This window comes from Megalopta genalis, chromosome 13, assembly GCF_051020955.1.
Source record: "Megalopta genalis isolate 19385.01 chromosome 13, iyMegGena1_principal, whole genome shotgun sequence".
NCBI classification, from domain to species: Eukaryota; Metazoa; Arthropoda; class Insecta; order Hymenoptera; family Halictidae; genus Megalopta; species Megalopta genalis.
Window position 1 is genome coordinate 12,304,357 of NC_135025.1, and position 27,144 is coordinate 12,331,500.

The 27,144-nt window shown below is 35.7% G+C and overlaps 1 protein-coding gene across 2 annotated transcripts in view; it reads left to right on the forward strand.

Annotated features, from left to right (window-relative positions):
- Positions 1–27,144, forward strand: part of LOC117224888 (neprilysin-1) — a 323,108-nt gene that overhangs the window by 255,339 nt on the left and 40,625 nt on the right. The gene's annotated exons all lie outside the window — the stretch shown is intronic.

Genomic DNA, 27,144 nt, shown 5'->3' on the forward strand with positions numbered 1-27,144 from the left:
CATAATTGCGAAACGATCGCTATGAATGTTCAGACATTAACGCAAAATTAATGAAAAAAGTTCACTGGGTATTCGGCTAACAATAAATTGTGTTGATGAAAATCTGCGTAAAAGTGTAGTTCGATTAAACATTTTTTGAGCTAAAATACGGTTTCAGGAGAGCTTTAAGATGATTGCTCCAAATTTGTTGTCAACCCTATATATAGAGGATATCAGTTTGTTTATAATTTAGAAAATGTCTTCGTATCAAGCTGCACAAAATATAGCGAATAAAATAGTGACCATTATTATTATTATTATTATTATTGTTTCTTCCTTTCATAATTTCACAAAATTTCAAACAACTTAATGATATATTGAATAAATATATTATTGTTTCTTCCTTTCACAATTTCACAAAATTTCAAACAACTTAATGATATATTGAATAAATATATTTTCAATAAATGTAATTTTCAATATATTGAATAAATATATTTTCAATAAATATAATTTTCAATATATTGAATAAATATATTTTCAATAAATATAATTTTTTTTTTTACTGAAATCATAGAATTTTCGTATGCAAATCGGTGGATCTTTAAATTTTCTTTGACAAATTATTAAGGCGTTCCGCTTGACGAATTGATCACCATAGAAGTTACGATTTTTGTCCCGGACGCACACGAGCGAATTTAATCCCCTCGCAGCGGGAAGGAGCGGGCCCGAGGAGATTCGCGCTGTTATCTGTGGGCGCGGTGCTCGCGCGGAGCGGTTTCCGGCGTGTCCCTGTTCCAGGACGCGTTCATATCACGGCCGCGGATCGCTCATTTAGATACAAGGCTCCGATTAAATTTAATAAATGCCACGGCCGAATTCCTGGACGTTCCGAGCCGTCGATACCGACCCACGCCGCGATGAATATTAATGCTGCTATGCTGCCGACTTGTCAGTTGCGGTCCCGCGGGCGTTCCCGAAAACGCGGGTCCCGATGTTTCGCTAAAATTGAATTTCCCTGCAACGATGATCCACGGTTTTCGTCGCTCTATCAGACTACCGATGTGCACGATGCTTTTATTTTAGAGGTAGGATCGCCAATTAGCTCGATACGTCGAGATACTCGACTGGCAATTGTATTCGGATGACAGGAAAGTAATTTCGGTATTTCAGTGTGAAATAAATATCAAGTTTTTCTATACAAGAAATGTGAACTTTAATCGGTCAGATATTTTCTATTCTATTCGATGACCTTTTGCCATCTTTCTGGAAACTACACGATTCCGCGCTCATAAAACTTCTGGTCTTTATCAGTAAAAAAACTCAATTAAATGCGATTCGAGGCTATCGTTATTATTGAAATTTTTATCATTTAGAAAGTTTTGTAAACTTCGAAATAAATTGTAATCCGATGGTGCAAGGTCGGGGCTATATGGAGAATGCGACATCACTTCCTAACCAAGCTCTAATATCTTTGTTTGTGTTGCTAAAGGTGTGTGAGGCCTCGCATTGTCGTGGTGGAACACGATTCCTTTGCGATTTGCAAATTCTGGCCTTTTCACTTTGATTGCTTCCTCCAATTTCATAAGTTCTTGGCAGTAAACATCTGAGTTGATTATTTGTTTGCTAGGAAGAGCAGCTCAAAATACACAACACCTTTATAGTCCCACTAAATTGACAGCATGATCTTTTTTCGATGCAATTCAGCTTTCAATATGGTTTGTGCTGGTTCATCACGCTTGCACCATGACCTTTTTCTATTAATGTTACTGTAAACGATCAATTTTTCATTACCAGCGATAATTCGTTTCAAGGAAAGGTCGATTGCATCACATTTAAAATGCGTATCGCAAATACCGATTCGTTGTGTTAAGTGAATTTCTTTCAATTCATGCGGAATCCAAAAAAACGTCGAGCTTCTTAACAAGTCCATGACATCTTATGTGATATTCAATTGTTGTGTGCGATGCATTTAACCTTTTTGCAATCTCTCGTACAGTTATATGACGATTCGATTCAATTATGGCTTTGATTTTGTCATCATGAACTTCAGAAGGTCGACCAGAACGTTGGTCATCTTTAAGTGAAAAATCTTCGGAACGAAATTTTTTGAACCAATTCTGACACGTGCGTTCTGTTAAGCAATCGAGGCCATAAATTTCGCATATCTCTTTGCGAGCCTCGGCCGCTTTCTTGCCTCTATGAAAATAAAAAAGTAAAATGTGTCGAAAATGTTCAGTCTTTCACTCCACGTCAAAATTGACAGCAAACTATCAGTTATAAACAAAACTGCACGGAATTTGTTTCTATAGAAACCTAAACGTGTCAACTATCAAAGCTGAAGAAAAATTTCTTTCTTGCCAACCTAATAAAATAACGAACGTCTGTGTGATTTGAATACTCGATTAGTACAATGAGAATATTTGATTTATTTGAACTTTGTACGCTTTCCATTAGAATGTCTGCTTGCATAAGAAAGTTCATCTAAAAGCTTCTCACTGAGAATAGAACAGCGTTTATAAATTCTTTAACTCTAGTTTTACGGAGTACAAAGAACAGCTGTTTTATATTAGTTTATAAAGGTAACAATAAGACATTTATTTTGATTTTTATCAAGCATCATTGTAACATTTGCCGTAAATAACTCATAAATTGAATAAATAACTCATAGGTGTATCTTCACGATATGAATAATCCTAAATGAAAAAATTAGAGACTCATCATTTTGGCGGGTTCCGTAAATCTAATGTTAAATGTGTCTTCACTGTTTTGTATTTAATCTAGTCATTTTTCTCATGATTTCATACAATTTGCATTCCATTTACAACAAACTAACTCGTTCTAGAATCTCGTTCGTTATAGCATCCACACGTTTCAGATTAGGATACATACAGTAATGTCACTCTAATTGACGTTCAGATTGTCTACAAAAATGAACAATTTAAGAAGCGGAGATACGATTATTCGATCCTTGCGGTTCATTTTTATAGTCGTATCTCCTCTTCCCAAATAATTGTCCATTTTTGTGCATAATCTGAGTGTCAGTTAGGGAGACATTACTGTAGTTTGATATCGATGTATAGGATCCCTCTGAATAATATGTACAAGTGGATACCACGTGATAGCTTGAAACAGAAACAAGAAAACAAAAATGAAAGAATAATATTTCATTGCTCGACGCATTCGTTTCCAAGAAAATCCAGTTTGAAAATTCGTTACGTTCGAATGCTGTTTCGACCGAATCGCGTTGCGGGTCGCCGCGATGAATCGGCGCGTGGAAACTGCTTACGCAGATTCATCGCGGACGCGAGAGCTTTTAATCCGTCGCATATCAACTGGTCCCTGGGCGAGGCGGAGCGGAGAGGAAAACTGCGAGCGAAGCTGAGAGAGCATCGCGCAAGCCGCTGACTCGGATATCCGCGAGCGTAGAGCGAGCGAGCGCATTCTCGCTCGCGAGAATGCACGAAAATAAAGGCTGCTGTCGGCCGGAAAGGCGATCGGAACACGGAAACGCTCTTCGTGTGTTTTTACCGAAGTTCCCGGAGGGTCCGAAACTGTCGGTCGTTTTAACGAGTGTCGTCCGATGGGCAACGGCAATTACGACCGGTAGAAATATTCGGTTGATGGCGCCGCTCTAATTATCGCCGATCCATGGACCGGCACGTCTGCGAATGCACGACGCGCGAAATTTCATTGAACTCGCGAATAAAAGCGGCAGGTATCGAACAAAAGCCTGGCGAGTCGGGGCTCATTAATCAAAACCGATAGCTGAGACCGGCCGGCCCGTCTAGGAACGCGTTTCTCGTTATCTGTCGGTCGAATGCAATTGTAAAGGATTGTTTCACAGGTTATTCTTTATGGGCGCGTTTGTCGTTCAATTGTTTTTTTTTCGCTGTCTGGTTCTTTTGTGGTTTTATCTTCTTATCAAAGCGAGCGTCGATCTTGTTACTTTCTCATTCAAACCTTAACCCTTTGCGCTGCGACTTTTTTCAGTGCTGCGTTAATCAGAACTTTTTCGTTCTGAACAATTTATACGTAATTAGAACGAGAGAATTTTTGTCACTTGCTTATCATCACTCACTTTCATCGCCAGATTTTGGTAACGAAAGAATTGAATTTTCTTTCGATTTCGAAGATATGAAAAACATTCATATTCAGTAGATCAGTTGTGAAATCTTCAATTCATGTATGAAACCATAAGCCTTACTCGTGGTTACAGTTCAAGGGGTTAATAACTTCCCCGATAGAACGAGGAAAATTTTTGTTTATTGTAAAGTGTTGGATAAAAGTATTCGTACAGCTTTTGAAACGTTTTAAAACCTTATAATCCCTAAATAACTTTTTTAAAATTCTATTATATAAATTCATTCTGACTTAAAATGTTAGTCAGACTAGTTTTTGTTCTTTGTACAGTGTTGGACAAAAGTATTCGTACACCTTTTGAAACGTTTTAAAACCTTATAAACCCTAAATAACTTTCTTAAAATTCTATTATATAAATTCATTCTGACTTAAAATGTTAGTCAGACTAGTTTCTGTTCTTTGTACAGTGTTGGACAAAAGTATTCGTACACCTTTTGAAACGTTTTAAAACCTTATAAACCCTAAATAACTTTCTTAAAATTCTATTATATAAATTCATTCTGACTTAAAATGTTAGTCAGACTAGTTTTTGTTCTTTGTACAGTGTTGGACAAAAGTATTCGTACACCTTTTGAAACGTTTTAAAACCTTATAAACCCTAAATAACTTTCTTAAAATTCTATTATATAAATTCATTCTGACTTAAAATGTTAGTCACACTAGTTTACTAGTGAATGGGTAAATAAAAATTCTTTTAGATTGGAACTGGTTGGGATAATAATTAAGTTAATAAGTTAGTTAGTAAGCATTTTTCATATTTTCGTTATAAGCTGAGGTAAATTGTAAAACGTGCGTTTCTTACTTTTCTGTCATTCGTTTTTCTTAATTTTTTCAAACCAATTATACAACGTTTTTTATAGATGTCTTCAAACTCCTCAGTTAATTAAATCTTCAAGCTTCGCGTTAGCTTTGTAGATTAACTTCGACGTTATACGATCGGCTTAAGTATTGTAGTAATGGTTCTTAGGTACTCAATTTGATAAAGCCGGAATATTCTCCCGTCTGTTCGCTTTCAGTCATCTTCCATCGGCCCATAATGTAAAGAAAGTTAATGCGTTTTTTAAGAGCAATAATAAGCAGTCTTCTTCTAAGTAGATTATATCCCGCCACTTCTCACAGTCTGAATTTTCTCTGTGGTGAATTTAATTGTGCTACTTCGTTCCTCTGAATTATGTACGACTCGTTAATCTCTCTTTCACTTAAATTTCGCCATTCGCGAGTCGCTTCGCACAATTTCGAATTGCCCTTCAATTATCGACGATGTAAAAACGTTACAGAGAAAAATTTCTTAGCATCGAGGTCGCCACAGCTTCCAACGATTCGTTGTCAACGATTCTGCAATTTTATCGTTCGAATTATTTTATCGAATTATTTTATCTCAGAAAAATTACAGTTTTTAACGCAAGATCAGAACATTTGTCATAGAAAAATCATCATTTTTATCATTGAAAAATCACAGTTATTAGCATAGAAAAATCATAGTTTTTATTGTAGGAAAATAATTTTTATTTGAGAAAAATTACAGTTTTCAACATAAGATCATAATATTTTTCATAGAAAAATCATAATTTTTATCATAGAAAAATCATAATTGTTATCATTAAAAAATCACAGTTTTTAGCATAGAGAAATCATAGTTTTCATTGGAGAAAAATAATTTTTATCTCAGAAAAATTACAGTTTTTAACACAAAACTATAATATTTTTCATTGAGAAATCATAATTTTTATCATAGAAAAATCACAATTTCTCTCACAGAAAAATCACAATTTTTGTCATAGGAAAATCATAATTTTTATCATAGAAAAATTACAATTTTTCTCACAGTAAAATCACAATTTTTCTCGCAGAAAATTCACAATTTTTCTCACAGAAAAATCATAATTTTTCTCACAGAAAAACCACAATTTTTCTCACAGAAACACCACAATTTTTCTCACAGAAAAACCACAATTTTTCTCACAGAAAAATCACAATTATTCTCACAGAAAAATCACAATTTTTCTCACAGAAAAATCACAATTTTTCTCACAGAAAAATCACAATTTTTCTCACAGAAAAATCACAATTTTTCTCACAGAAACACCACAATTTTTCTCACAGAAAAACCACAATTTTTCTCACAGAAACACCACAATTTTTCTCATAGAAAAACCAATTCCAAATGTTAGAATTGAATGATTAGCGAACAAACCCCGCGAAATTGTATCGAGCTTGGCCGAACTCGAAATTTACGAATTTGTGTCCATTAGCACCCCTCGTCCGAGCTGTCGCAGTATCTAGTCTGCTGATGGAGGATCGGCCGAGAAACTAGAAAATACGGGGACCGGCGACAGGCGAAGACATTCTCGAAGATGGAGCGGGTTACGTGACGATTTATCGAGCGGTCGCGACGAGATAAGGGAAACGGATTAATTTTTCTGTGCCCATGTTTCCATCGGGTCGTAAATTACGCGGAGGAAGTGGTTCCACCGAACGGAAAACACATTTAGACAATTTTTTTGCGATATACAATCACGAGATACGTCATTCTCGTAATTGCAAGTTAACGATGAAGAAGCGCTAAGATAAAGGTAAATCTCATTTAATATGAAGTACGACCATTTCTATTACACGTTATTCATGAAGGACGTTACTCAATTATTCCTTCATTTTCGTTGACAAATGTTACCAGCCATGGAGAAAAATGAAAACAGACGGGAATAAAAATCCCACGGTTTTGCATATCATAATTAGACTGCGGATCTCTGCGCAGAATAAAAATTTTCCAAGACGATTGCGGAGAACAGGAACGAAATCAAAATAAATTGTTTCTTCTAACAGTAAACCTACCAAGCAATAATACTAACTGGCACTACTGCTTCACAAAAGTGAGAAGACCGAATTTATTTAGAATTTGTAAAGTTTTTATTATAAAACTTGCTCCAATAATATAACTTATTCAAGCGTTTTCCACGAAAGAGTCTCGGAACTTTGCAGAATTGCAAAATAAGAGAGCGGTCACTTTGACTGCGGTAGCTTTAGTGTTAATAACCTTAACAAGTCGATAATCGTGCATCTTATATTATTCAATTCTTCTTACGCCTTTGTAATCCTGTATTTCAGCTACCCATGTTTGCCGAATTGTAATTTTATCGTGCAGTTTTTTCTTAAGCTTTCTCATAAGGTTCGCAGAAAATTTCGCGAATTCGGTACCAAAAAATTCAGATAATTTTTGCGAAGGACTTCCGTCTTTGACATGTTCAATTATAACAAGTAAATAGTTAATTGGATCTAAATAAAAAAGTTTGACGCGTCTTACACGATAATACTGGAATTAATATGGAATAATATGGAATTACTCCATTTCTCTCGCGTCGCGGCATTTTATATATTTACAATAAATAATATTAACTATAAACACAATTCGATACAATTATATCTTATATCTTTCGACGGTCCGATCTCGACTCTTCGATTGTCCGTTGGTAACACTCTTTTCCGTGGCAACCCCTATCTTCTATTATTCTTTAACCCTAGAAAGATAACCATATGACAACGTACGTAAAAGATAACCATACGCTTCAGAGGCGCATGCTTTTCTAAGGCGTCAATTTTATACTAACAATGGATATTTATTTAAGTTAATCTAGTCATTTTAAAGGTTTGGCATTATTGTAAAAATAAAATGCATTTATATTATATTTTTTTATATTTTAAGTAATTTTAAACTTAAATCACTAGACCTCTATGAAAAATTAACAAAAATCAACAGTCTTCGCAGGCGCCTCTGCGACGTAGGTTATCTTTCTCGGGTTAAGGAGTTGTTCGCAACAGGGCAGTTTCACATTACAGCGACTTGATTTGGACAAGTCGCCGTAACGATACGAACTGAATTATGCTTGAAAATAAACAAAGAGCACGGTTGTTTGCTGTGCCCTGGAGCAACTATTATACTCCAAAATCGTGAGATCTCTTCTCTTGACTCCGACTCGTCGTTGCAGTGCAAAGTCGCGGCGTTTCCGAACGAAGATTTGTGAACGATCGCGCGTCTGTTCCCGACGAGCGTCGTTCCGAGTGATTCATCCTCGATTTATTCCGCGCTTTCCACGGGCCCTCCTTTCTGGCACGATCCCTCGGTTACGTCAGCGGCGCTCTAATTAACGGCCGAAATTCCGGTAAATGGCCCGCCGCCGGTTCAGCCATCAGTCGACTGCGAACGTCACCTGCCTGCCCTCCTGCGCTTGTAACACGTCGGGCCTTTCAACCCTTTTGCTCGTCTTCTTCCTCCTCGATCCCCTGACTTCGGCCCAGGGGAGGTCCCGACATGGAGATCGAATTGAAATTTAAATGAATGACTCGTCGGCAGGCTCGTCTGTGGCCTGGTTAGCCTGGCTGGGGACCCACCGCGACACTCCGTTACAACTTTGCTAATCTTCGCGTGAACGCGATCGCCCTTTGCCCGGCCAATCTGTATGCCGCTTGCCAGGAGCATACTTTCTCGGTCGTGAATGACCTTCGAGCCTTCGCGCAGTTTTAGCACGACGGCATCTCTGAGGATTTTTAACGATAGCAATTTGTAGCTCCGTTTCAGTCTGGATGCCATGAACAAAATGTTTACGGAGCGTTTTGTCCTTCCTCCTTTCTTACTGGAAAAATAGTTAACAAGCCCGGGGTTTTATGCGGTTAATAGTGTTAATAGATTATTTTTACTCTGCGGATTTTAATGGAAAATAAAATCGTATAATATGTGATATAGTAAAATAAATGTAATAAAAATTGTCAAGGTTATAAGAAACGCATGTCGGATGAAAATGTCTTTCCGGTTTTAATAATTCTCCTAAATTATTGTACACAATGTAGAAATATTCTCGAGTTCCCCTAATATTTTGACAATTTTCCTTTGATCCAGATATTTTTCTCAAATATCCATTATAAATCCACAGTCTAATTATTTTCAATCCACGGGATACGTTGTTTGAATTTTCATTATGCATACAGTTTCGCTACGCAACGGTGACTGTTTTATGCGCCATATTTTAATGACAAGAATTTATAGCTTCATTTTAATCGCCGGACACATTGAAGAATGTATTTATGGGCTGCTTCCCTTGTCAATCTTTCTGAAAGAATAATGCTAGGTTCCGGATTTCTATGCAGTTACGAATGTCAATATATTCTTTTCAATTTATTAGATCGGGTGATCGAATCTTTAGATTCACTATGCAGCGATATGACTGTTTTATGCGCCATATTTTAATGACAAGAATTTATAGCTTCATTTTAGTCTGGATGCATTGAAGAATATATTTATGGGGTGCTTTCTTTCCTAACCTTTTTCGAAGAATAATTGCTAGATCGAGGATTTTATGGAGTTATGAGTGTTAATAAATTATTTTCAATTTATTGAAAATTATATTTATTGAAAATATATTTATTCAATATATTGAAAATTATATTTATTGAAAATATAGTTATTCAATATATTGAAAATTACATTTATTGAAAATATATTTATTCAATATATCATTAAGTTGTTTGAAATTTTGTGAAATTGTGAAAGGAAGAAACAATAATATATTTATTCAATATATTGAAAATTATATTTATTCAATATATTATTAAGTTGTTTGAAATTTTGTGAAATTATGAAAGGAAGAAACAATAATAATAATAATAATAATGGTCACTATTTTATTCGCTATATTGTGTGCAGCTTGATACGAAGACATTTTCTAAATTATAAACAAACTGATATCCTCTATATATAGAGTTGACAACAAATTTGGAGCAATCATCTTAAAGCTCTCCTGAAACCGTATTTTAGCTCAAAAAATGTTTAATCGAACTACAGAATAAATTAAATTGGTCGCGATCCATGGTCCAACCTGTAAATGTATATATTCAGCAAAGAGAAATCTCCAAAAATTTTCAATAGTAACAATTTATAATGTTAGTTTATACTACAATCGTTTAAGTCGACGCTGAAGAAAATATCGCCTGAACATTTCTCGAAATTCTTTCACAAAAATATAAATTGTCAGACATTGACTTCGTCTAGAATTTGATGGTTTGTTAAATGATAGCATCGTTGAAATTTCATTTATAGAAACTGCACAACGCACACGTCTTGTCACACGAAGATCACCAAAAATGCATACAAACTATTCCTCTCGATGAGCCATTATTAATTTAATGCGACTAATAATGAAGACAGTGTAATTCCATCAGGATGAAGATACAAATTGCGCTGAACAACATTGCACAATTGCACTTGCAACGAGATACAAGTATGCATAAATGCAACAATGTCCAGCAACAATCGACAGTTCAACGCATATCCATTTGGGCACTTCTAAAAAGTACAATTCTAAACTTCGAACATTTCCTAATATTTCATAACATTACAAAACACCCTCAGTCAATATATTAGGTCGAGTCATAAAAAACCTCCGATGCAGCCAAGCAGAATCTATAGTTCATATCGACCCACTATAAGTGATCGGGACAAACGAGTCTTTGCTTTCGTTAAACAGATAACGGTACAAAATAGATAAAATGAAAACAAAAAAAAATTAATGAAAACAAAAAAAAATTAATGAAAACAAAAGAACAAAATAAACGGCTATAAAGAAACGGAAGACATTTACGACCCGACCTAATAATTTTAAGCACCACAATTACTTCCACACTGGTCTCCTCTCAGCGTGCTTTTTCCAACGTCCCACTTTCGCCGCGAGAGCCCATAACCACTAAACACCATGAGACCACCCTTCATGGCTGTTTGCCATCGTCAGTTAATTACTGCGTTCGGTGCCTTTTCCGCAAACACAGTCCTCCCGGATTAGCGCAAAAACAGAAAAAAAAGAAAAAAAATACAGAAAAAAGGGAACGCAAACTGACAACGAAGTAGCGCAGGCTTTGTCCGGGCCGCTTGGATGACTGTCCCCGCGGATTTAATAAAGCCCGCGTTTCAACGGGCGCGTAAGCCGACTGGCCCGCATTTTACACGCGTTTTAATACATTTTTCTCGTCCACACCCGGCTCGGCCGGGCCTGCACGCGCCGTAAATAGGTACAGTCGGTTGTCGCGTCGCGTCGCGTTGCGACGGTGTTCGCATTCGTTTGCATTTCAACGTGATAATGGACTTTGAATTTCGTAAATTTATATTAGAAATAAGTCGAACATGACACAGTGAGAATGTTGGACAAATTCGGCGACGGTGTTCGCATTCTTTTGCATTTCAACGTGATAATGGACTTTGAATTTCGTAAATTTATATTAGAAATAAGTCGAATATGACACTGAGAATGTTGGACAAATTCGGCGACGATGTTCGCATTCGTTTGCATTTCAACGTGATAATGGAGTTTGAATTTCGTAAATTTATATTAGAAATAAGTCGAACATGACACAGTGAGAATGTTGGACAAATTCGGCGACGGTGTTCGCATTCTTTTGCATTTCAACGTGATAATGGACTTTGAATTTCGTAAATTTATATTAGAAATAAGTCGAATATGACACTGAGAATGTTGGACAAATTCGGCGACGATGTTCGCATTCGTTTGCATTTCAACGTGATAATGGAGTTTGAATTTCGTAAATTTATATTAGAAATAAGTCGAACATGACACAGTGAGAATGTTGGACAAATTCGGCGACGGTGTTCGCATTCGTTTGCATTTCAACGTGATAATGGACTTTGAATTTCGTAAATTTATATTAGAAATAAGTCGAACATGACACAGTGAGAATGTTGGACAAATTCGGCGACGGTGTTCGCATTCTTTTGCATTTCAACGTGATAGTGGACTTTGAATTTCCTAAATTTATATTAGAAATAAGTCGAACATGACACAGTGAGAATGTTGGACAAATTCGGCGACGGTGTTCGCATTCTTTTGCATTTCAACGTGATAGTGGACTTTGAATTTCCTAAATTTATATTAGAAATAAGTCGAACATGACGCGGTCGATATTTTAGTAAAATCAGACGGTACTGTTGCATTGTTTGCAACCTGATAATAAATTGATAGTTTTGTTAATTTATGTTCGAAATGGATCGAGCCTAACAGTAGAAATGTTTAAAAAATTCAGTGATTGGTGCTGCACTTTTCTCAACTGGATAGCTGACTGCAAGTTTCGTGAATTTCTGTAATAAATCGATCGAACGTGACACGGTAGAAATATGTATTATATTGGGTTGGCAACTAAGTGATTGCCGATTTGTTCAATGAAATAAAAAATTTTTTTTACTTGGAACGAAGTTTAATCTGTAATGTATTTTCCATTTTGTTCGATGACCTTTTGCCATCTCTCTGATAACTTGAAAATACCACGCTCGTAGAAAGTCTGATCCTTTTCGGCCAAAAACTGAGTTAAGTGAGATTTTAGAGCGTCGTCATCATTAAAAGTTTTACCACGAAGGGAGTTGTCCAGGGATCGAAATAAGTGGTAATTCGATGGCGCGAGATCAGGACTATATGGTGGGTGTAACATCAATTCCCAAGCAATATCCATCAATTTTTGCCGTGTGAACAAAGCGTGTGCGGCCTAGCATTGTCCTGCTGGAAAATGACACCTTTACGATTGACCAATTCTGGTCGCTTTTCCTTGACCGCTGCATTCAATTTGTCCAGTTGCTAACATTCACGGATAATAAAAAATAACATAATAATAATAATAATAATTTTATAATATAACATTTACGGATATCATAAAAATGGAAGTGAGAGACATCTATAACTGAAATCGGCAATTACTTAGTTGCCAACCCAATATTTTTAAAAATTCAGCGATTGTGTCGCATTTTTTTCACTCGGATAGCAGACTGCGAGTTTTGTAAATTTGTATTAGAAATCGATCGATATTGATATAATGGAAACGTTAGAGAAATTCGGCGTTCGGTGTCGCCCTTTTTTCAACTTTATTAAACGCTCTGCTGTTTCACAATCGATTCTACTAATTGTTATAAAATAATTTTCCAACCGGTCAACGATAGAATTCTAGCCGACCCGGTATTACAGTTACCATAGTTCAAGGCGACAATTAGAGTGCGCGGCCAAATGTAGCTTCCATGTTCGACAACAGACGTGTTTTTGAAAGGAACCGAAGGTGGCGTCGCAGGGATGAGATCGCGTTTTCATCGAGCCCCAGGCCAAAGACACCGTACTTCCAGTGGATATGGCATCGATTTAAGATTCCCAGGCCGGCTGACCCAGGACACCTGTCGTCAGAAGTTAGGGGATGGCCGAATGAGGCCACAATACCTTTGCTCGATCGATCCACGCAAATTTCTGCCAACTCGTATCCATCCTCCTCTGTCTAAGTTTTCGAAAATATCCAGCGTGGAATACGAATTCATCTATTCGCTTACACATGGGGAAATCCATTAGCATAAATATAACCAGGCAGCGGATAATTTATGCAAAATAAAAATTATCTGCATCAATTGCAAAACATAGTTCATAGTTAGATACAAGTTTCCTTCTTTTTACAATTTTGCAATTTCTTCTTTCGAACAATTATAGTAAGTTCAAATTAGTACGTCAACGTTCTTTGTTTCTTTCGACTTTTTCACCGTTTTAAATTGTACCTACTCGTGTTTGCCATGAATGCATAAAATCCGCAGTCTATGCATAACAGAAGGTATTAATGCGGTGATCGCAATAGATTTTTTCATTTAATTTCGACATTCGACAATAGCGACACCAAAATGATCAATTACGATAGTAATATCACGGTATAGTAATTCGCAAGGGTAGTAATTATTGTTATAGCATCGGAGTAAAGAAAATTTGACTTACGGAGTGGGCTGTACATAATTATGGACTCGGAGTAACTTTTGTATTGTTACAGATATCTAAACGAAAACTTAACAAATTATTATATTTGTGTATTTCTGTTTTCTATCACTTCTAGTATAACTGTATATTTTTAAATATACAGGATGTCTCAGCTAAAAGAGACCACCTACAATACTGCAAATAATTACAAACTCAAAGTAACTTTTGCATTTTAACTGATATTTAAGCGAAAAACAAAAGAAATTTATATTTGTACATTTCTCTACGTTCTATTATTTCTAATATTTTTTCTATTCTTAATAATATATTTTTCACTCTTTATAATATATTTTCTATTATTTCTAATACATTTTTTATTTTTTCCAATATATTTCCTATTATTTCTAATATTTTTTCTATTCTTACTAATATATTTTTTATTCTTTGTAACATGTTTTCTATTCTTGCTAATATATTTTTTATTCTTTCCAATATATTTTCTATTATGTCTAATAGATTTTCTATTCTTGTTAATAAATTTTTTATTCTTATTATTATATTTTTTATTCTTTCTAATATATTTTCTATTTTCCCTAATATGTTCTCCATTATTTTTAGTATATTTTCCATTTCTTCTAATATACATAGAAATACGCAAACGCGATATTTTGTTAATATACGATGTCACAAATGTATGGAGAAAAATTCAAGCAAGACATAAATTATACATCAAAATCACGCAAGCTTCGAATAGTTGCTATTCTGCAACGGATCCAATGGTTTCGGAATGGTTCGAACGTTTTTGTTCCTTTTCTCCAGTGAACAGTCTTTCTAAGACGACTCGACGTTCCGTATCAAGAGGAATTTTCCTTCCTCGCTTCACTTACATTGCTTGAAAAATGACTGCGAAGGTGATGGAGGACGTAGCTAAAGTCGAGCAGTCGGTGCAACCTTTACGAAGATTTATGATCGGCTCCTTGGAATCTGGAATTTCTCGGTAAATGTGTAACGAAATAATTCCCGCGACTCGAAGATTAGACCTCTCTGTGTTCCTTCCTCGATCGCGACGGATCTCCGACCTTGATGCTATACCGCGCATTAATTGCCACGATTAATACTAAACCTACCAAGCCCTAAAAGTGACTCGCTAAATATTATATTATTGAAAATTATGGCCATGATAATTTTTTTTTTTAACTGTTCAATATTGAGTGCTTCGTTAAAATACAGGGTGGACTCAATTGATGGCTCTATTTATTATCATTTTCTATTATTATTTTTTACTTATTATTAATTTTGACTCATTACTATTTATTTATTTAAACGAAAGAAATGTTGACGTCAGGAACAGATTTCGTCAAAATAGGCTTGGAAGCCAATTTGTTGAAGAATTGTTAAAATGAGAATGTGGTGCCGCGACATCTGCCAGTGAATGCAGGAATGAGTGCTGTTATATTCTTTGCGTAATGTCATATTCTTTGTTATTATATTAGGTCTACCGGAAAGTTCTGTCCGATAGTGTCACTTCAAGTTTCAATCCATATGCACATGTTGATTTGAGACATATATGACTATCTCTCTTTATCATTGCATTTACACACATGTACTCTCCTAAATAAACTGAAACAAAGATGTCTCGTGTCATTATTAAGCGAGACGCGATCGTGAAAACATGGCTACCGATAATAATGCCAGACCACATGCTGCTTTGGCGACTGGTCCGAAAATCGCAGAGCTAAGCTGGCAAATTCTGTCGCATCCACCATACTCCCCAGACCTAGCACCCTCCGATTATCACTTGTTTCTCTCTTTGCGAAACTTTTTACAGGAAAAAAAATTCAAAACTGAAGCTGATGTGAACCAAGCACTAGTTAAGCTCTTCGCCTCTAAACATAAATCATTTTTTAAAAATGGCATTTACAAGTTGCCATCACGCTGGCAAGAAGTCATAAGTAACGATGGAAAGTGTTAGGGGGGCCGGAAAGTAATGTCGTTTCTGCGCATGTCAGCATTCCTTCTTTTTTGCATACTAATTTTTGCATACTAAAAATTTGCATACTAAATGAAAAAAGGTTGTTGATATAATGAGGGTGATTACATCATTGATTGAAAATAAAAACTAGTTAAAAATTTATCTGTTTGAATTTAATTTAAACAAACGACATAACTTTCCGGTCCCCCTAATATATTCTACAATAAATATTATTAAATGTATGAAAATTGTGTTATATTTCAATTCAAAAACGGACAGAACTTTCCGGTAGACCTAATAATTGCACTGTAACCATGAAAGTATCGTATTTATTTCAACCTTTCGCCATTTTTATTCTAATTTATGCTTCGATTAAAAAAAGACTTGAATATCAATTTCTCTGAATTCGTAAAATGCACGCAGAGTTTAATAAAAAAGGTTCACAACAAATTTTTAAATTTACGATTATACTGAGATCGTAGATATACATTTACGATCGATCAATCGAATAAAGTTACTTCGGACGAATGTCATGATAAAAATCGCTGAAAATCGGACTAGACATATTACTGTTTATTTTGCCCATAAAGCAATGTGAAATAAAAGTGACGTAATTTGAAATTAATGAACGTAATAGATCTTCTAACGCTTGGTGAACATATAGCGTTAAGAAAATCCTATTAGCACACGACATATAGCACTGGCTTAGAGAAAAGTCCGCGCAAACATTGGCGATCTAATAATATGAAATTGAATAGAATTTCTAATTAGCATTTTCAGCCGAACAAATAGAAGAGCCGAAACTTTTTGGTCGATTTCAATCCGTGATGGAACACCGCGAAAGTTTGCGCAGCAGAATTCAATTTCTTGCATAAAACGAAATCGGGCGGAAACTGTTTCGGGAAGAATCCCTCATGAATCCGTGAAAAGCTTTTCGACACTCGACGGAGCATCGCCGGCAAAAAGTTCGCCGGCCAGTGGGAGCGGTTAATCGAATCCAGCTCATTAATTCGGCGCTGCTTGCACAAGGATATTCGCGGCGCGGCGGAGTGCGTCGTTGATATGAGAGACCGGGACAAAATTCATAACTTCTCGGCCAATCAATTTTCGACCAAAATGCAAAGATTATATTATCTCGTGAAAAAGAAAAGAATTCTTGCCACCCTTATCTACTGTCGAATAAAAAGCTTCACGCAGATTTTCATTAATACAAATTCATTGTTAGCCGAACGTCGAGCAACTTTTGTCCGATAGATCTATCTGCTGGTGAATTTTTGAACTATGACATATGATTACTTAGATATTTTTAACACATTATACGCGTAGTTTTGAATAGATTTGAAACACCGATCTTTTTTCATTTTGTCCATTGACGACCGCGCCGCGAATCGCGCAACGTTCTGATTTATAGTTGCGCTTTCATCGATCGACCGCGACCGGTTCGAAAGCTCCGCGCCCCGGTTTTCCCCCCCGCGCACTTTCACGGAACCCTTTTTATGTTCTAGCCTTTTCAAGAATGCACTTTGCAGCAACTTGTTCGCTTCGCAGTTCTCCCGCTATCCACCCCCCAGCTGCGTCCTTATGGTTTATTCCCGTGAATACCCTTATTCTGTTCAACGAAGCCGGACGAACCGGCGATTAAACGTAGAAACCTAATTTACCAAGCGGGTTTCGCCGGGAAAAAAATCACCCTCGACTAGATCATGCTGCTCTCGCCAGCTACTTTTTTCCTCCTCCACTCTCCTCTCCTTTCTTTCTGGCTTCTCTAGCATTCAGTTCTTAACTAACGCTCTCCGTTTTTTTTTTATATTCCTTCTCATCTGCTTTTTTTCTTCCTTATCCTCCGCCATTCGTTTCTTCACTCTGTTTTTACCGATCCTCTTTTTCCGTATTTCGTTTATCTTTTTTCACAGAGATCAACCACTTTCCCTCGTTTCGTGTTTTCCTTTCATTTATTTTCTTTCGATCTCGCTCCTTTTTCTTTGACACTCAGTTTTCCTGCTCTTTTGCCAACTCTGCCTTTCTCATACATTTTTATCAAATATATTTACTTTTTACAATGTATATATTATATATACTGTACACACTAGATATAATTTTATTTTATTTTGTTTTTATATATTCGATTGCTATTTTTAATCTGTTCTATATGTTTCATATTATTCTTTTGTACCTCTTATGTTACTGGCCTATATATAACAAATAATAACAATATAAAATATTGCACGTAACATACAACAGATATTAAATAACAATTATACAATGAATCATGAAAATATAAAATATAATAGATAACATAACTGATATTAAATAAAAACTATGGAATGAGATTAATAATTATATAAAATATAATATATGTATAACATGATAGATAGATGGATATTAAATATCAATAATTATTCAATAATCCTCAATTCCCTGTACTTCCAGTCGAAAACAATACAATCCCAAATAGGCGAAACTGTTTTCGTTTCTGACTAATTTATTATTACATTTATTCAATTTTAAGATTGTCAACTCAAATTTAATATATTGCAACAAGTTTTTCATAGAAATCTTTTTGTGGTCAACTCAAACGGAACTTCTTGTAGAAAGAAAGAAATAAAAAGGAAGAGAATAAGTACAAAGAAATAAATGTTACTTTCTAATGGGATATTTCATTCTCTGACGAAATAAAAGATAAGTTTATTAACAAAGCTTGCTTATGAACTTCAAATTAACAGAAATACATATATATATATATATATATATATATATATATATATATATATATTATATTATTATATAAAATATTATATATTATATATAATATTAGAATAATATATATATATATATATATATATATATATATATATATATATATATATATTATTCTTTCTTTTTATTTATTTATTTCTACAAGAAGTTCCGTTTGAGTTGACCACAAAAAGATTTCTAATATATATATATATTAGAAATCTTTTTGTGGTCAATGTATGTATATATATATATATATATATATATATATATATATATATATATATATATATATATATATGTGACGATATCAAAATTTGTTTCGTTTAAAAGGTAATTTCTATTATTAGGTTTAAGTAAAGTTGTTCCTAAATTATCATAATATTTGATTATAAATAATTATTATATTATATTATATATATATTATATATATATTATATTATATTATAAATAATAATCAAATATTATGATAATTTAGGAACAACTTTACTTAAACCTAATAATAGAAATTACCTTTTAAACGAAAAAAATTTTGATATCGTCACACGACTCGTCAGGATCACAGAGTTCGGACAAATTTATTTATTTTCTTTCTTTATACATTTCTTTATACATTTGGTACGAGGCCAGTTCTTGCGTATCATATACTCTAAATCCATTCTTTCCTGGACTGTGTTTTAAAATATGCAACAGGAATCATTCGTACATTTCAGGTGGAGTAAATTGTTACGATAACAATGTGGCTCGAGTCACGGGAACAACTAGCCCCAATTGACACGTATGGCAATGCATAAAAATATTTTGTTTACATTTTCGAATATCCTAATAAATGCTATTACAACATCTTAAATGTTATTTGATTTATAAGAACAGAACAATAGACGATATCGACGTTAAACAATTGAATTAAACAAAAAAATAGTGACTGCGAAATATTTACTCACTTGGTACGTGACTATTATCTTGTTTAAAACTACACAATTCGCTGTCGCGGGCGCTACTAAAATGGTTGACGGCGTGGCGTGATCGATCCACGCTTTCAAAACAATTGAATGCATAACGCAATTCTTTTTTATTTGAAATATATTACCATCGGAACAACTTACCCTCGAAACTTCTAGCCCCGGTCACCCCTACTGGAGCCCTAAAAAAACTAAAAGTGCTCTCATCTATTTCCTTGTTCCTGCACGGAAGACATCATCGCCGCCATAGCGATTCTCGATCGACCCCAGTAAGAAACTCCGCGGAGAATTCAAACAATCGTTGGAAAGAACTGTCGAGGATACCTACGTCGGAATATTGCCGGCCTAATCGAGCTCTTCGAGGACAATCTCCGATTTTTCCACGGTCAGACTTCTTCGTTTTAGAGCGGCGCGGCGGCCGGAAACCGCCATCTTGATCCTTGGCCGGGGACGGCAGCTCCCGCGACGGCAATTCCGCAGCCGTCGCAGTTTCCGCTGATAAAACAAGGCCAGGTGCGGATATTGCTTTAGTTACCATACGATTCGGGAGCCACTTCGACGACGGTCCGAGCTGACGAGCTCTCTACCCGCGACTTCATTTATTTGCCGAGTGCGGGGACGGACAAGTAGCATCGCGGACGAGAACGCTCGTGGAACAGGAGACGTTCGATCCGTCGAATCGCACCGATCGGTATCGCGAATTGAAGAAATCGGGGGGACATTCTGTACCAGCTATCTGAAATATCAAAAATATTAAATTAAAATTGACAAATACTATACTGTTCCGTATGCAATTAAACCCGGTGGAAAAAGACACAAAATTGTAGATCTTACCCGCCTCAACGAAAATAAACTAATCAACCACTCTTCCGTATGGCTGTAAAGTAATTGAATTGAATTGACTTTGTTTATACAGAATGACCCATTTAAATCTTCGAAACCGTCTATGATATTAAAAAATGCATTACTGAAATTAAATTATCTTGTGAACCAATGATTTTTCGCAATAAATGCCTCCGTACTTTTATAATGAGAATGACGAGCTGAATTGACTAGTAAAGTAAAAAATTCGATTCCACTTGAAAAAATAAAATTGACCTTCGTATGACCTCTCGACTCGTTTACCAAGAAAAATCTTATTATTTTTTTTGAAACATTTTTTAGTATCATATGCGGTTTCGAAGATATTTGACTGTGTCGATTTAAATGGGTCACCCTATATACAGGGTGTTCCACAATTATTGTAACAGTCGAAAATAATAATAATAAAATAAATTAAGCCGAAAATAATAATAATAATAATAATAATAATAATAATATAATCAACGAATGATTCGCAGAGCTAATTTAATAAATAATAATCGTGTTGAAGGACATAAGGGATATGTTTGTTAGAGAAATATGAAGAATGTTATCAATAACCTTGACATAACCTTGATATAACCTTGATATATATCCGTTACGTCCTTTAACACGATTATTATTTATTAAATTAGTTTTCCGAATCATTCGTTGAACTGTGTTCGGACTCGGAATTATTTAAATTAAAATATCATTTACGTACTTTGTTAATCTTCACTGTACACCTTGCTTAAAAATTTCATATGTTACGCACAAGGTGTCAGGCACACTAGAAAATTAAAACGGCCGTCACGCTTAAATTACTTACTATTTCGGGTCCGAAAAATTAGTAAATATTCTTCAGACGTTCTAAAGTAAAGGTGATCAGCGTTTTTCTTAAAAATATCACTGTTACGTAGTAAAAAAAAATCCGGAAAGTTCTCGCTTCGTGATTTGTTCAATACTTCGAACGCGGCTCGAGTCCGTCCCTACCATCTGTCAAAGCCTCGTGCTGCGGGCTCTCGAACTTCGCGCCGTCACCTCTCATTGGTCAGTGTTTTCCGTTAATATCTCGTAAACAAAGCCGCAGATCGCATTTTCGCAAAGGAAAAAGTTACTTCAAATGACCTCAGCTACCCCTCATTTTCGGCTGTTAAAATAATTGTGGAACACCCTGTATGCGGGTGAACACGCATTTTTACGATATTCGCAAGTTATTACCGAAACAGCGTACAAATATTTTCTCATTGTCTATTCATTGCTTCGTTTCTTGAATATTATATCATTATAGAGCAACACGAGCAATATTTATTAACAACGGACCGCATTGACGAAATCGTTCTGTGATACCGCACGTATAACTATACTGTGGAGGAACTCTAGTTTTAGACAATTATCTCTCGTTCCGTTCTCTCTTCTCTCTCGTTGCACCGCATCTCATATCGTTATTTTTTATTTTGCTCCGATACACGCGTTCATTTGAATAAAAATTGATCCTGTCGGGATTGGCAATTTGAAATTCTGAAGCGGATTGGGTTAAAATATTGGTATGCATTTTTTTCAGACGAGATGAATATTTATTGTATATTTTCATAGTCAATAGTTGAACTTACTTTGTAATCTTTTAAGTTCGCAATAATCTTTCGTAATTTTCCTCTAGCAGCTAGAGTCTAGGTTAGAAAGTGAAACTGCATTACCAAAGACAATAATAATAACATTATATATAATAATAATATTTAATATATAATGTTATATATAATATTTTATATATAAATAATAATATTTCTCGGGAAAAAAACCCTTCGTTCAACTTTGAACACTTCGACAAACAGTTGACGGATTTTTCTTGGCTCAAGAAGGCACGATCAAGAAGATTCCTTTACAAAAGGCATCTTTCCTACCCCCAGAAAGACTGCTCGAAAAGATTCGAATAACACCTTTATTAAAATTGAACAATTGGACAATGAAAATCTTTTGAAAGAAGATTCTTTGGAAAATCTAGAAAAAGGAACCTCATTAAATATTTAATATCCAATATATAATAAGAATATATTAAATATAATATATATATATATATATATATATATATATATATATATATATATATATAATGTAATATTATAATATGTAATATATAAAATATAACTATAATAATATATAATATAATAGTAAATATAATAATAATATATTTAATATATTAACTTTTTCTTATATGTCATTTTTCCCTATCAGTCAAAGTTTTCGAGCTATGACTGTTTTCGTGAAAAGTGAAATTTCCCACTAAAATCGCCATAATTTTGTTAAAACTAATCGTAGAATAATATTCCGGTGATTAAAATGAAGCTCTTGAAAGTACCTCTTTCAAATCATATTGTAAGATTTATTCAAAAAAACCTTTTTCGAGAAATGAAGCGGGATTGAGAAGGACCTGTTCAAAATGAATTTTTTTGTCGTTTCAGCTTCGATTAAATTATAAAGGAAATAATTAACAGATATCGTAATAAAAGCCACACGAAAGATGATCAAAAACCCTTGAAAATGACGCTCTGTAGATTTCTGTACGATATTTTGAACGCGAGTTACAAAATTTTGGATTTTATAAAATTTTCACGATATCTGGGCAAAAGTCATTGGGCGGGAGTGTACGTCTTGCAATCGAGGCAAGCAATCTTTGTTTTGCATAATGATCCGCGGTTCAGTGATAACCAACGTCGAAACGAAGCAACGTTTCAAGAAGAAGCGCCGTTGTCTCCGACATGACAGGAGACTCTGTGGCGGTCGAGTCCGCGGTTCCCATCTTCTGCGGCCGGCATCGATGGGCATTATTAACGGTTCGACAAATTAAAAGGAGCACCCAGAGTCGATGGGCATCGTTATCGAAGTCGTTAGCGTAGCACAAAGCGGCGGACTCCATTTCCTCTTCCGCCGGCGTGTCATCGCGTACGAGCCAGCCACCCACGACCCCCCCCCCCTGTGTTCGCCCGAAGTCCTCCATCGCCAACCTCCGACCTTCGTCGTTTCGACGACGTTCAATCGTCCTTCTGCCCGCTTGCCGGTTCCGCGAAAATATCGCGACCCAATTCCCCGAGTTTCCACGTTCCATCGAGCTTGATTGACTCCGCCGCCGCGCCTCGCCAAGAAACAGGAAATTGAAACAATGCTCGGAACGTTCCCGCGCTTCATCGACACCCGTAGAGTCTTCAGATCGACGCTGTCCAGACGGCGGCGTCTTTGCTCCGTGGCGCCGATGCTTTCCCGATGCTGGCGAATTTTTCAACGGGAGACATTTTTCATGGCCCCGGAAAGGCATCATCAAAAAGATATATTTTGAATAAAATTCTTGCGCGACACCGTAGATAAATTCTTGTATGATCGACATTTTTCCCGGCTCAAGCGGGAATGGTAAAAAAGATATATTTTGAGTGACATCCTTGTTGAAATTGAATTTCGTCGCAGCATGAATGAATTGTTGCGTGGCAGACATTTTTCCTGGTTCGAGAAAGAGAAGCAGTATAGAAAACGAAAATAATGAATGGTTAATAAATTCTCCCTAGAAGGCCCGGAGCTCGGAACTGAAAACGGTAATCGGCGGACACTCGGACACGATTCTTCGAGTCCCGCGGCTCGTTTTTATAGTTGCCGATACCTCGTGAGAGAGAGAGAGAGAGAGAGAGAGAGAGAGAGAGAGAGAAAGAGAGAGAGAGAATAAAACTCGAGGCAGTCGATAAAAAAGGCAGTGGTCAGGGTGCCGGTGTACATTAATATGAATACATAATAAACTATAACTTAATTTATAATAATATTATGTATAATATTATGTTTATTTATGTAATATTAATTTGTAATGACCTTTATTTATAATTTTTTGTCACGATTCGATGGCATTTCAAAGGAAATTCGAAGGCCACATGAATCGATTCGAAGGCAATTCGGAGGCCACATGCCTCGATTCGAAGGCAATTCGGAGGTTACATGCCACTATTTGAAGGCAATTTGGAGGCCACATGAATCGATTCGAAGGCAATTCCGAGGTTACATGCCACTATTTGAAGGCAATTCAGAGGCCACATGAATCTATTCGAAGGCAAATCGGAGGCCACATGCCTCGATTCGAAAGCAATTCGGAGGTTACATGCCACGATTTGAAGGCAAATCGGAGGCCACATGCCTCGATTCGAAAGCAATTTGGAGGTCACATGCCACGATTTGAAGGCAATTCGAAGGCCACATGCCTCGATTCGACGGAGAACTTGACCACAACAGTCGTTGCAATTGGTCATGTACCTTGTAGCTCCGCGGTTTTACTTATCTGACTCACAACGAAACAGATTGACAAAACATTTTGTGTTGTCTTTCGGGAATTCGAGTCAAAGAATTCCGTTCACGTGCCGCATCACACGTTTGACCGACTCCGTCGAACCTTAGTATCGACACGACTTAGCAATAAATCGCATAGACTTAGGACTAGCACAGAGAAATTCACAGCAACCCGAAATTTGGCATTCTAGGGAGAATTTACCTTATAGTGATGATAAATCAGTATCAAGTTTCATTTTCTAATATTATACTATAATTTAATATTTATCTCGTGTTCACATTTCTCGTGATCTCTCTATGTTTCTCATGTTGACATATTTTATTTAAAATACCGTTGTTGTAATTGAACAGTGTGATATGAAAGACATTTTTCCCGGCCCAAAAAAGAGTGGTTGGAAATTCATATTTTTAATGGAACGCTCGTTTCAAAATTAAACAGCGTGGTAGCATAAATAAATTCTTGCATAAAATATATTTTTCTTGACGCAAGAAAGAATGTTAAAAAAGGAAGAAGTTACAAAAACAGTTACTATAACATGATTTCATTGTAATAATTTATCATAACAGTTTCCGTTTGGTAGTACGATATAAATACAATATCAAAAAAATTGTCACATCTTGTATTGATTATAGTCTTGCATAAATGAACGATTATTTTTCTTGGTACAAAGAAGAACATTCAAAAAGGAAGAAAATTTCGAAAGAAAAATAATGTGGGACACTTAAAATAATTCATAGAATTAAATTTTGTTTTCGTTATTGTTCAACAGGCTACGTTTCTAAATAGCCATCAACAGTGGAAATAGGAAAAAAGAAAACAATAAATTATGAAGAAAAATGAGAAACGAAACTAAAGGTACACTAAAAACAGTTCCCACGATTTAGTTTTGCCTGTCGTTGTTTAACAGGCTACGTTCTTAACCGAACAGTGAATTAAACAGTAACATTAGAAACAAAAATAAAGCGATACTAAAAGCAATTCTTTCAATTCGGTTTTGCTGGTCATTGTTTAACAAGCTGCGTCTTTAAATGGACATTTATAGCAGACAGAGGGTGAGAGAGAGAGAGAGAGAGAAAGAGAGAGAGAGAGAGAGAGAGAGAGAGGAAGAAAAGCGCATTAAATAATAAAGAAACATTAGAAGCAAAAATAAAGGGACGCTTAAAATAATTCACACAATTCAGTTTCGTCTGATATTGTTCTTCCAATGAACCTCAACAGTGAAAACAGGGAAAGAATTATAAAGAATTATAAAGAAACACGAGAAACATAAAAATAAAAGAAAAGAGAAATAAAGAGACGAGCACAGAGAACTGAAAGTTCAATGCGACCTATCGTTATTCAACAGGCTACATTTTCATGTGAACAATAATAAACAATAACAGCGAGAGGAAAAGAAAGGGTTGGCATCGCGAGGCTGTATTTCACCGAGTTCTGTTTCCGTTCTCCAGGGCGCACGGGACGAAACTTCCGCTCGAGGAGAGAAGCGGGGAAAAAAGCACGCTCCGCAGTCATACGGGGCAGGGTCTCGAGTAGTTCATCCGCAAATTCCCGGCGGCGAGCATCCCTCCTCGAGCAGAAAAGTTACGCCGGAAAGTATGCCGATGATAGGTCTTCGGCGCGTCCTCCGTCGCGAATGGCCGGAGATAGTTGCCTTATCGCTGAGGGGCTAAATCAATTCCGCTGGTTTTCCAGGCAGTTGTCGTTCCCGGCGCTTCGCGCGACTACCTTTGGGAGTAGAATGGATGTTTCTCGTAGATCTGTCTTAAAATTACTTGATTATATAGTTCGTGACACCTTTGATTTTTGGTCCGATTCCATTGTCGTTCAATTGGAACTTTTATACTGGATCTTTTATTATTGCACGTAAGCAGAGTCGCGTAGAATTACAATTGAAGTAGTACAGTCTCCCTAATTGACGCTCAGATTGTCCACAAAAAATGGACAATTTGGGAAGAAGAGATTTGATTATTCGAGCCTTGCGGTTCGTTTTTATAATTACGAATTGTGAACGACTGTAAAAACTAGATGCGAGACTCGAATAATCGTGTCTACCCATCCCAAATTGTCCAGTTCTGTTTAGAAGTTGAGGGACAATTGGAGAGAATTTACTGTACCCAGTGAATTATAATTTCAAAGTAATTCGATTACATTATAATTCGATCACTGTGTAAATTTATAATTTAGATTTTCGTTCAATTAAATTACAATGTAATTCGGAATTCAAATCTTCGATCGATCAAATTACAATGTAATTCGGAATTCAGATCTTCATTCGATCAAATTACAATGTAATTCGTCTTTACAATTTCAGTACAATTACAATTTGAGTGCAACTACAATTTTACTACAATTAGAATTTTACTACAATTGCAATTTGAGTACAATTACAACTTGAGTACAATTACAATTTGAGTACAATTACAATTT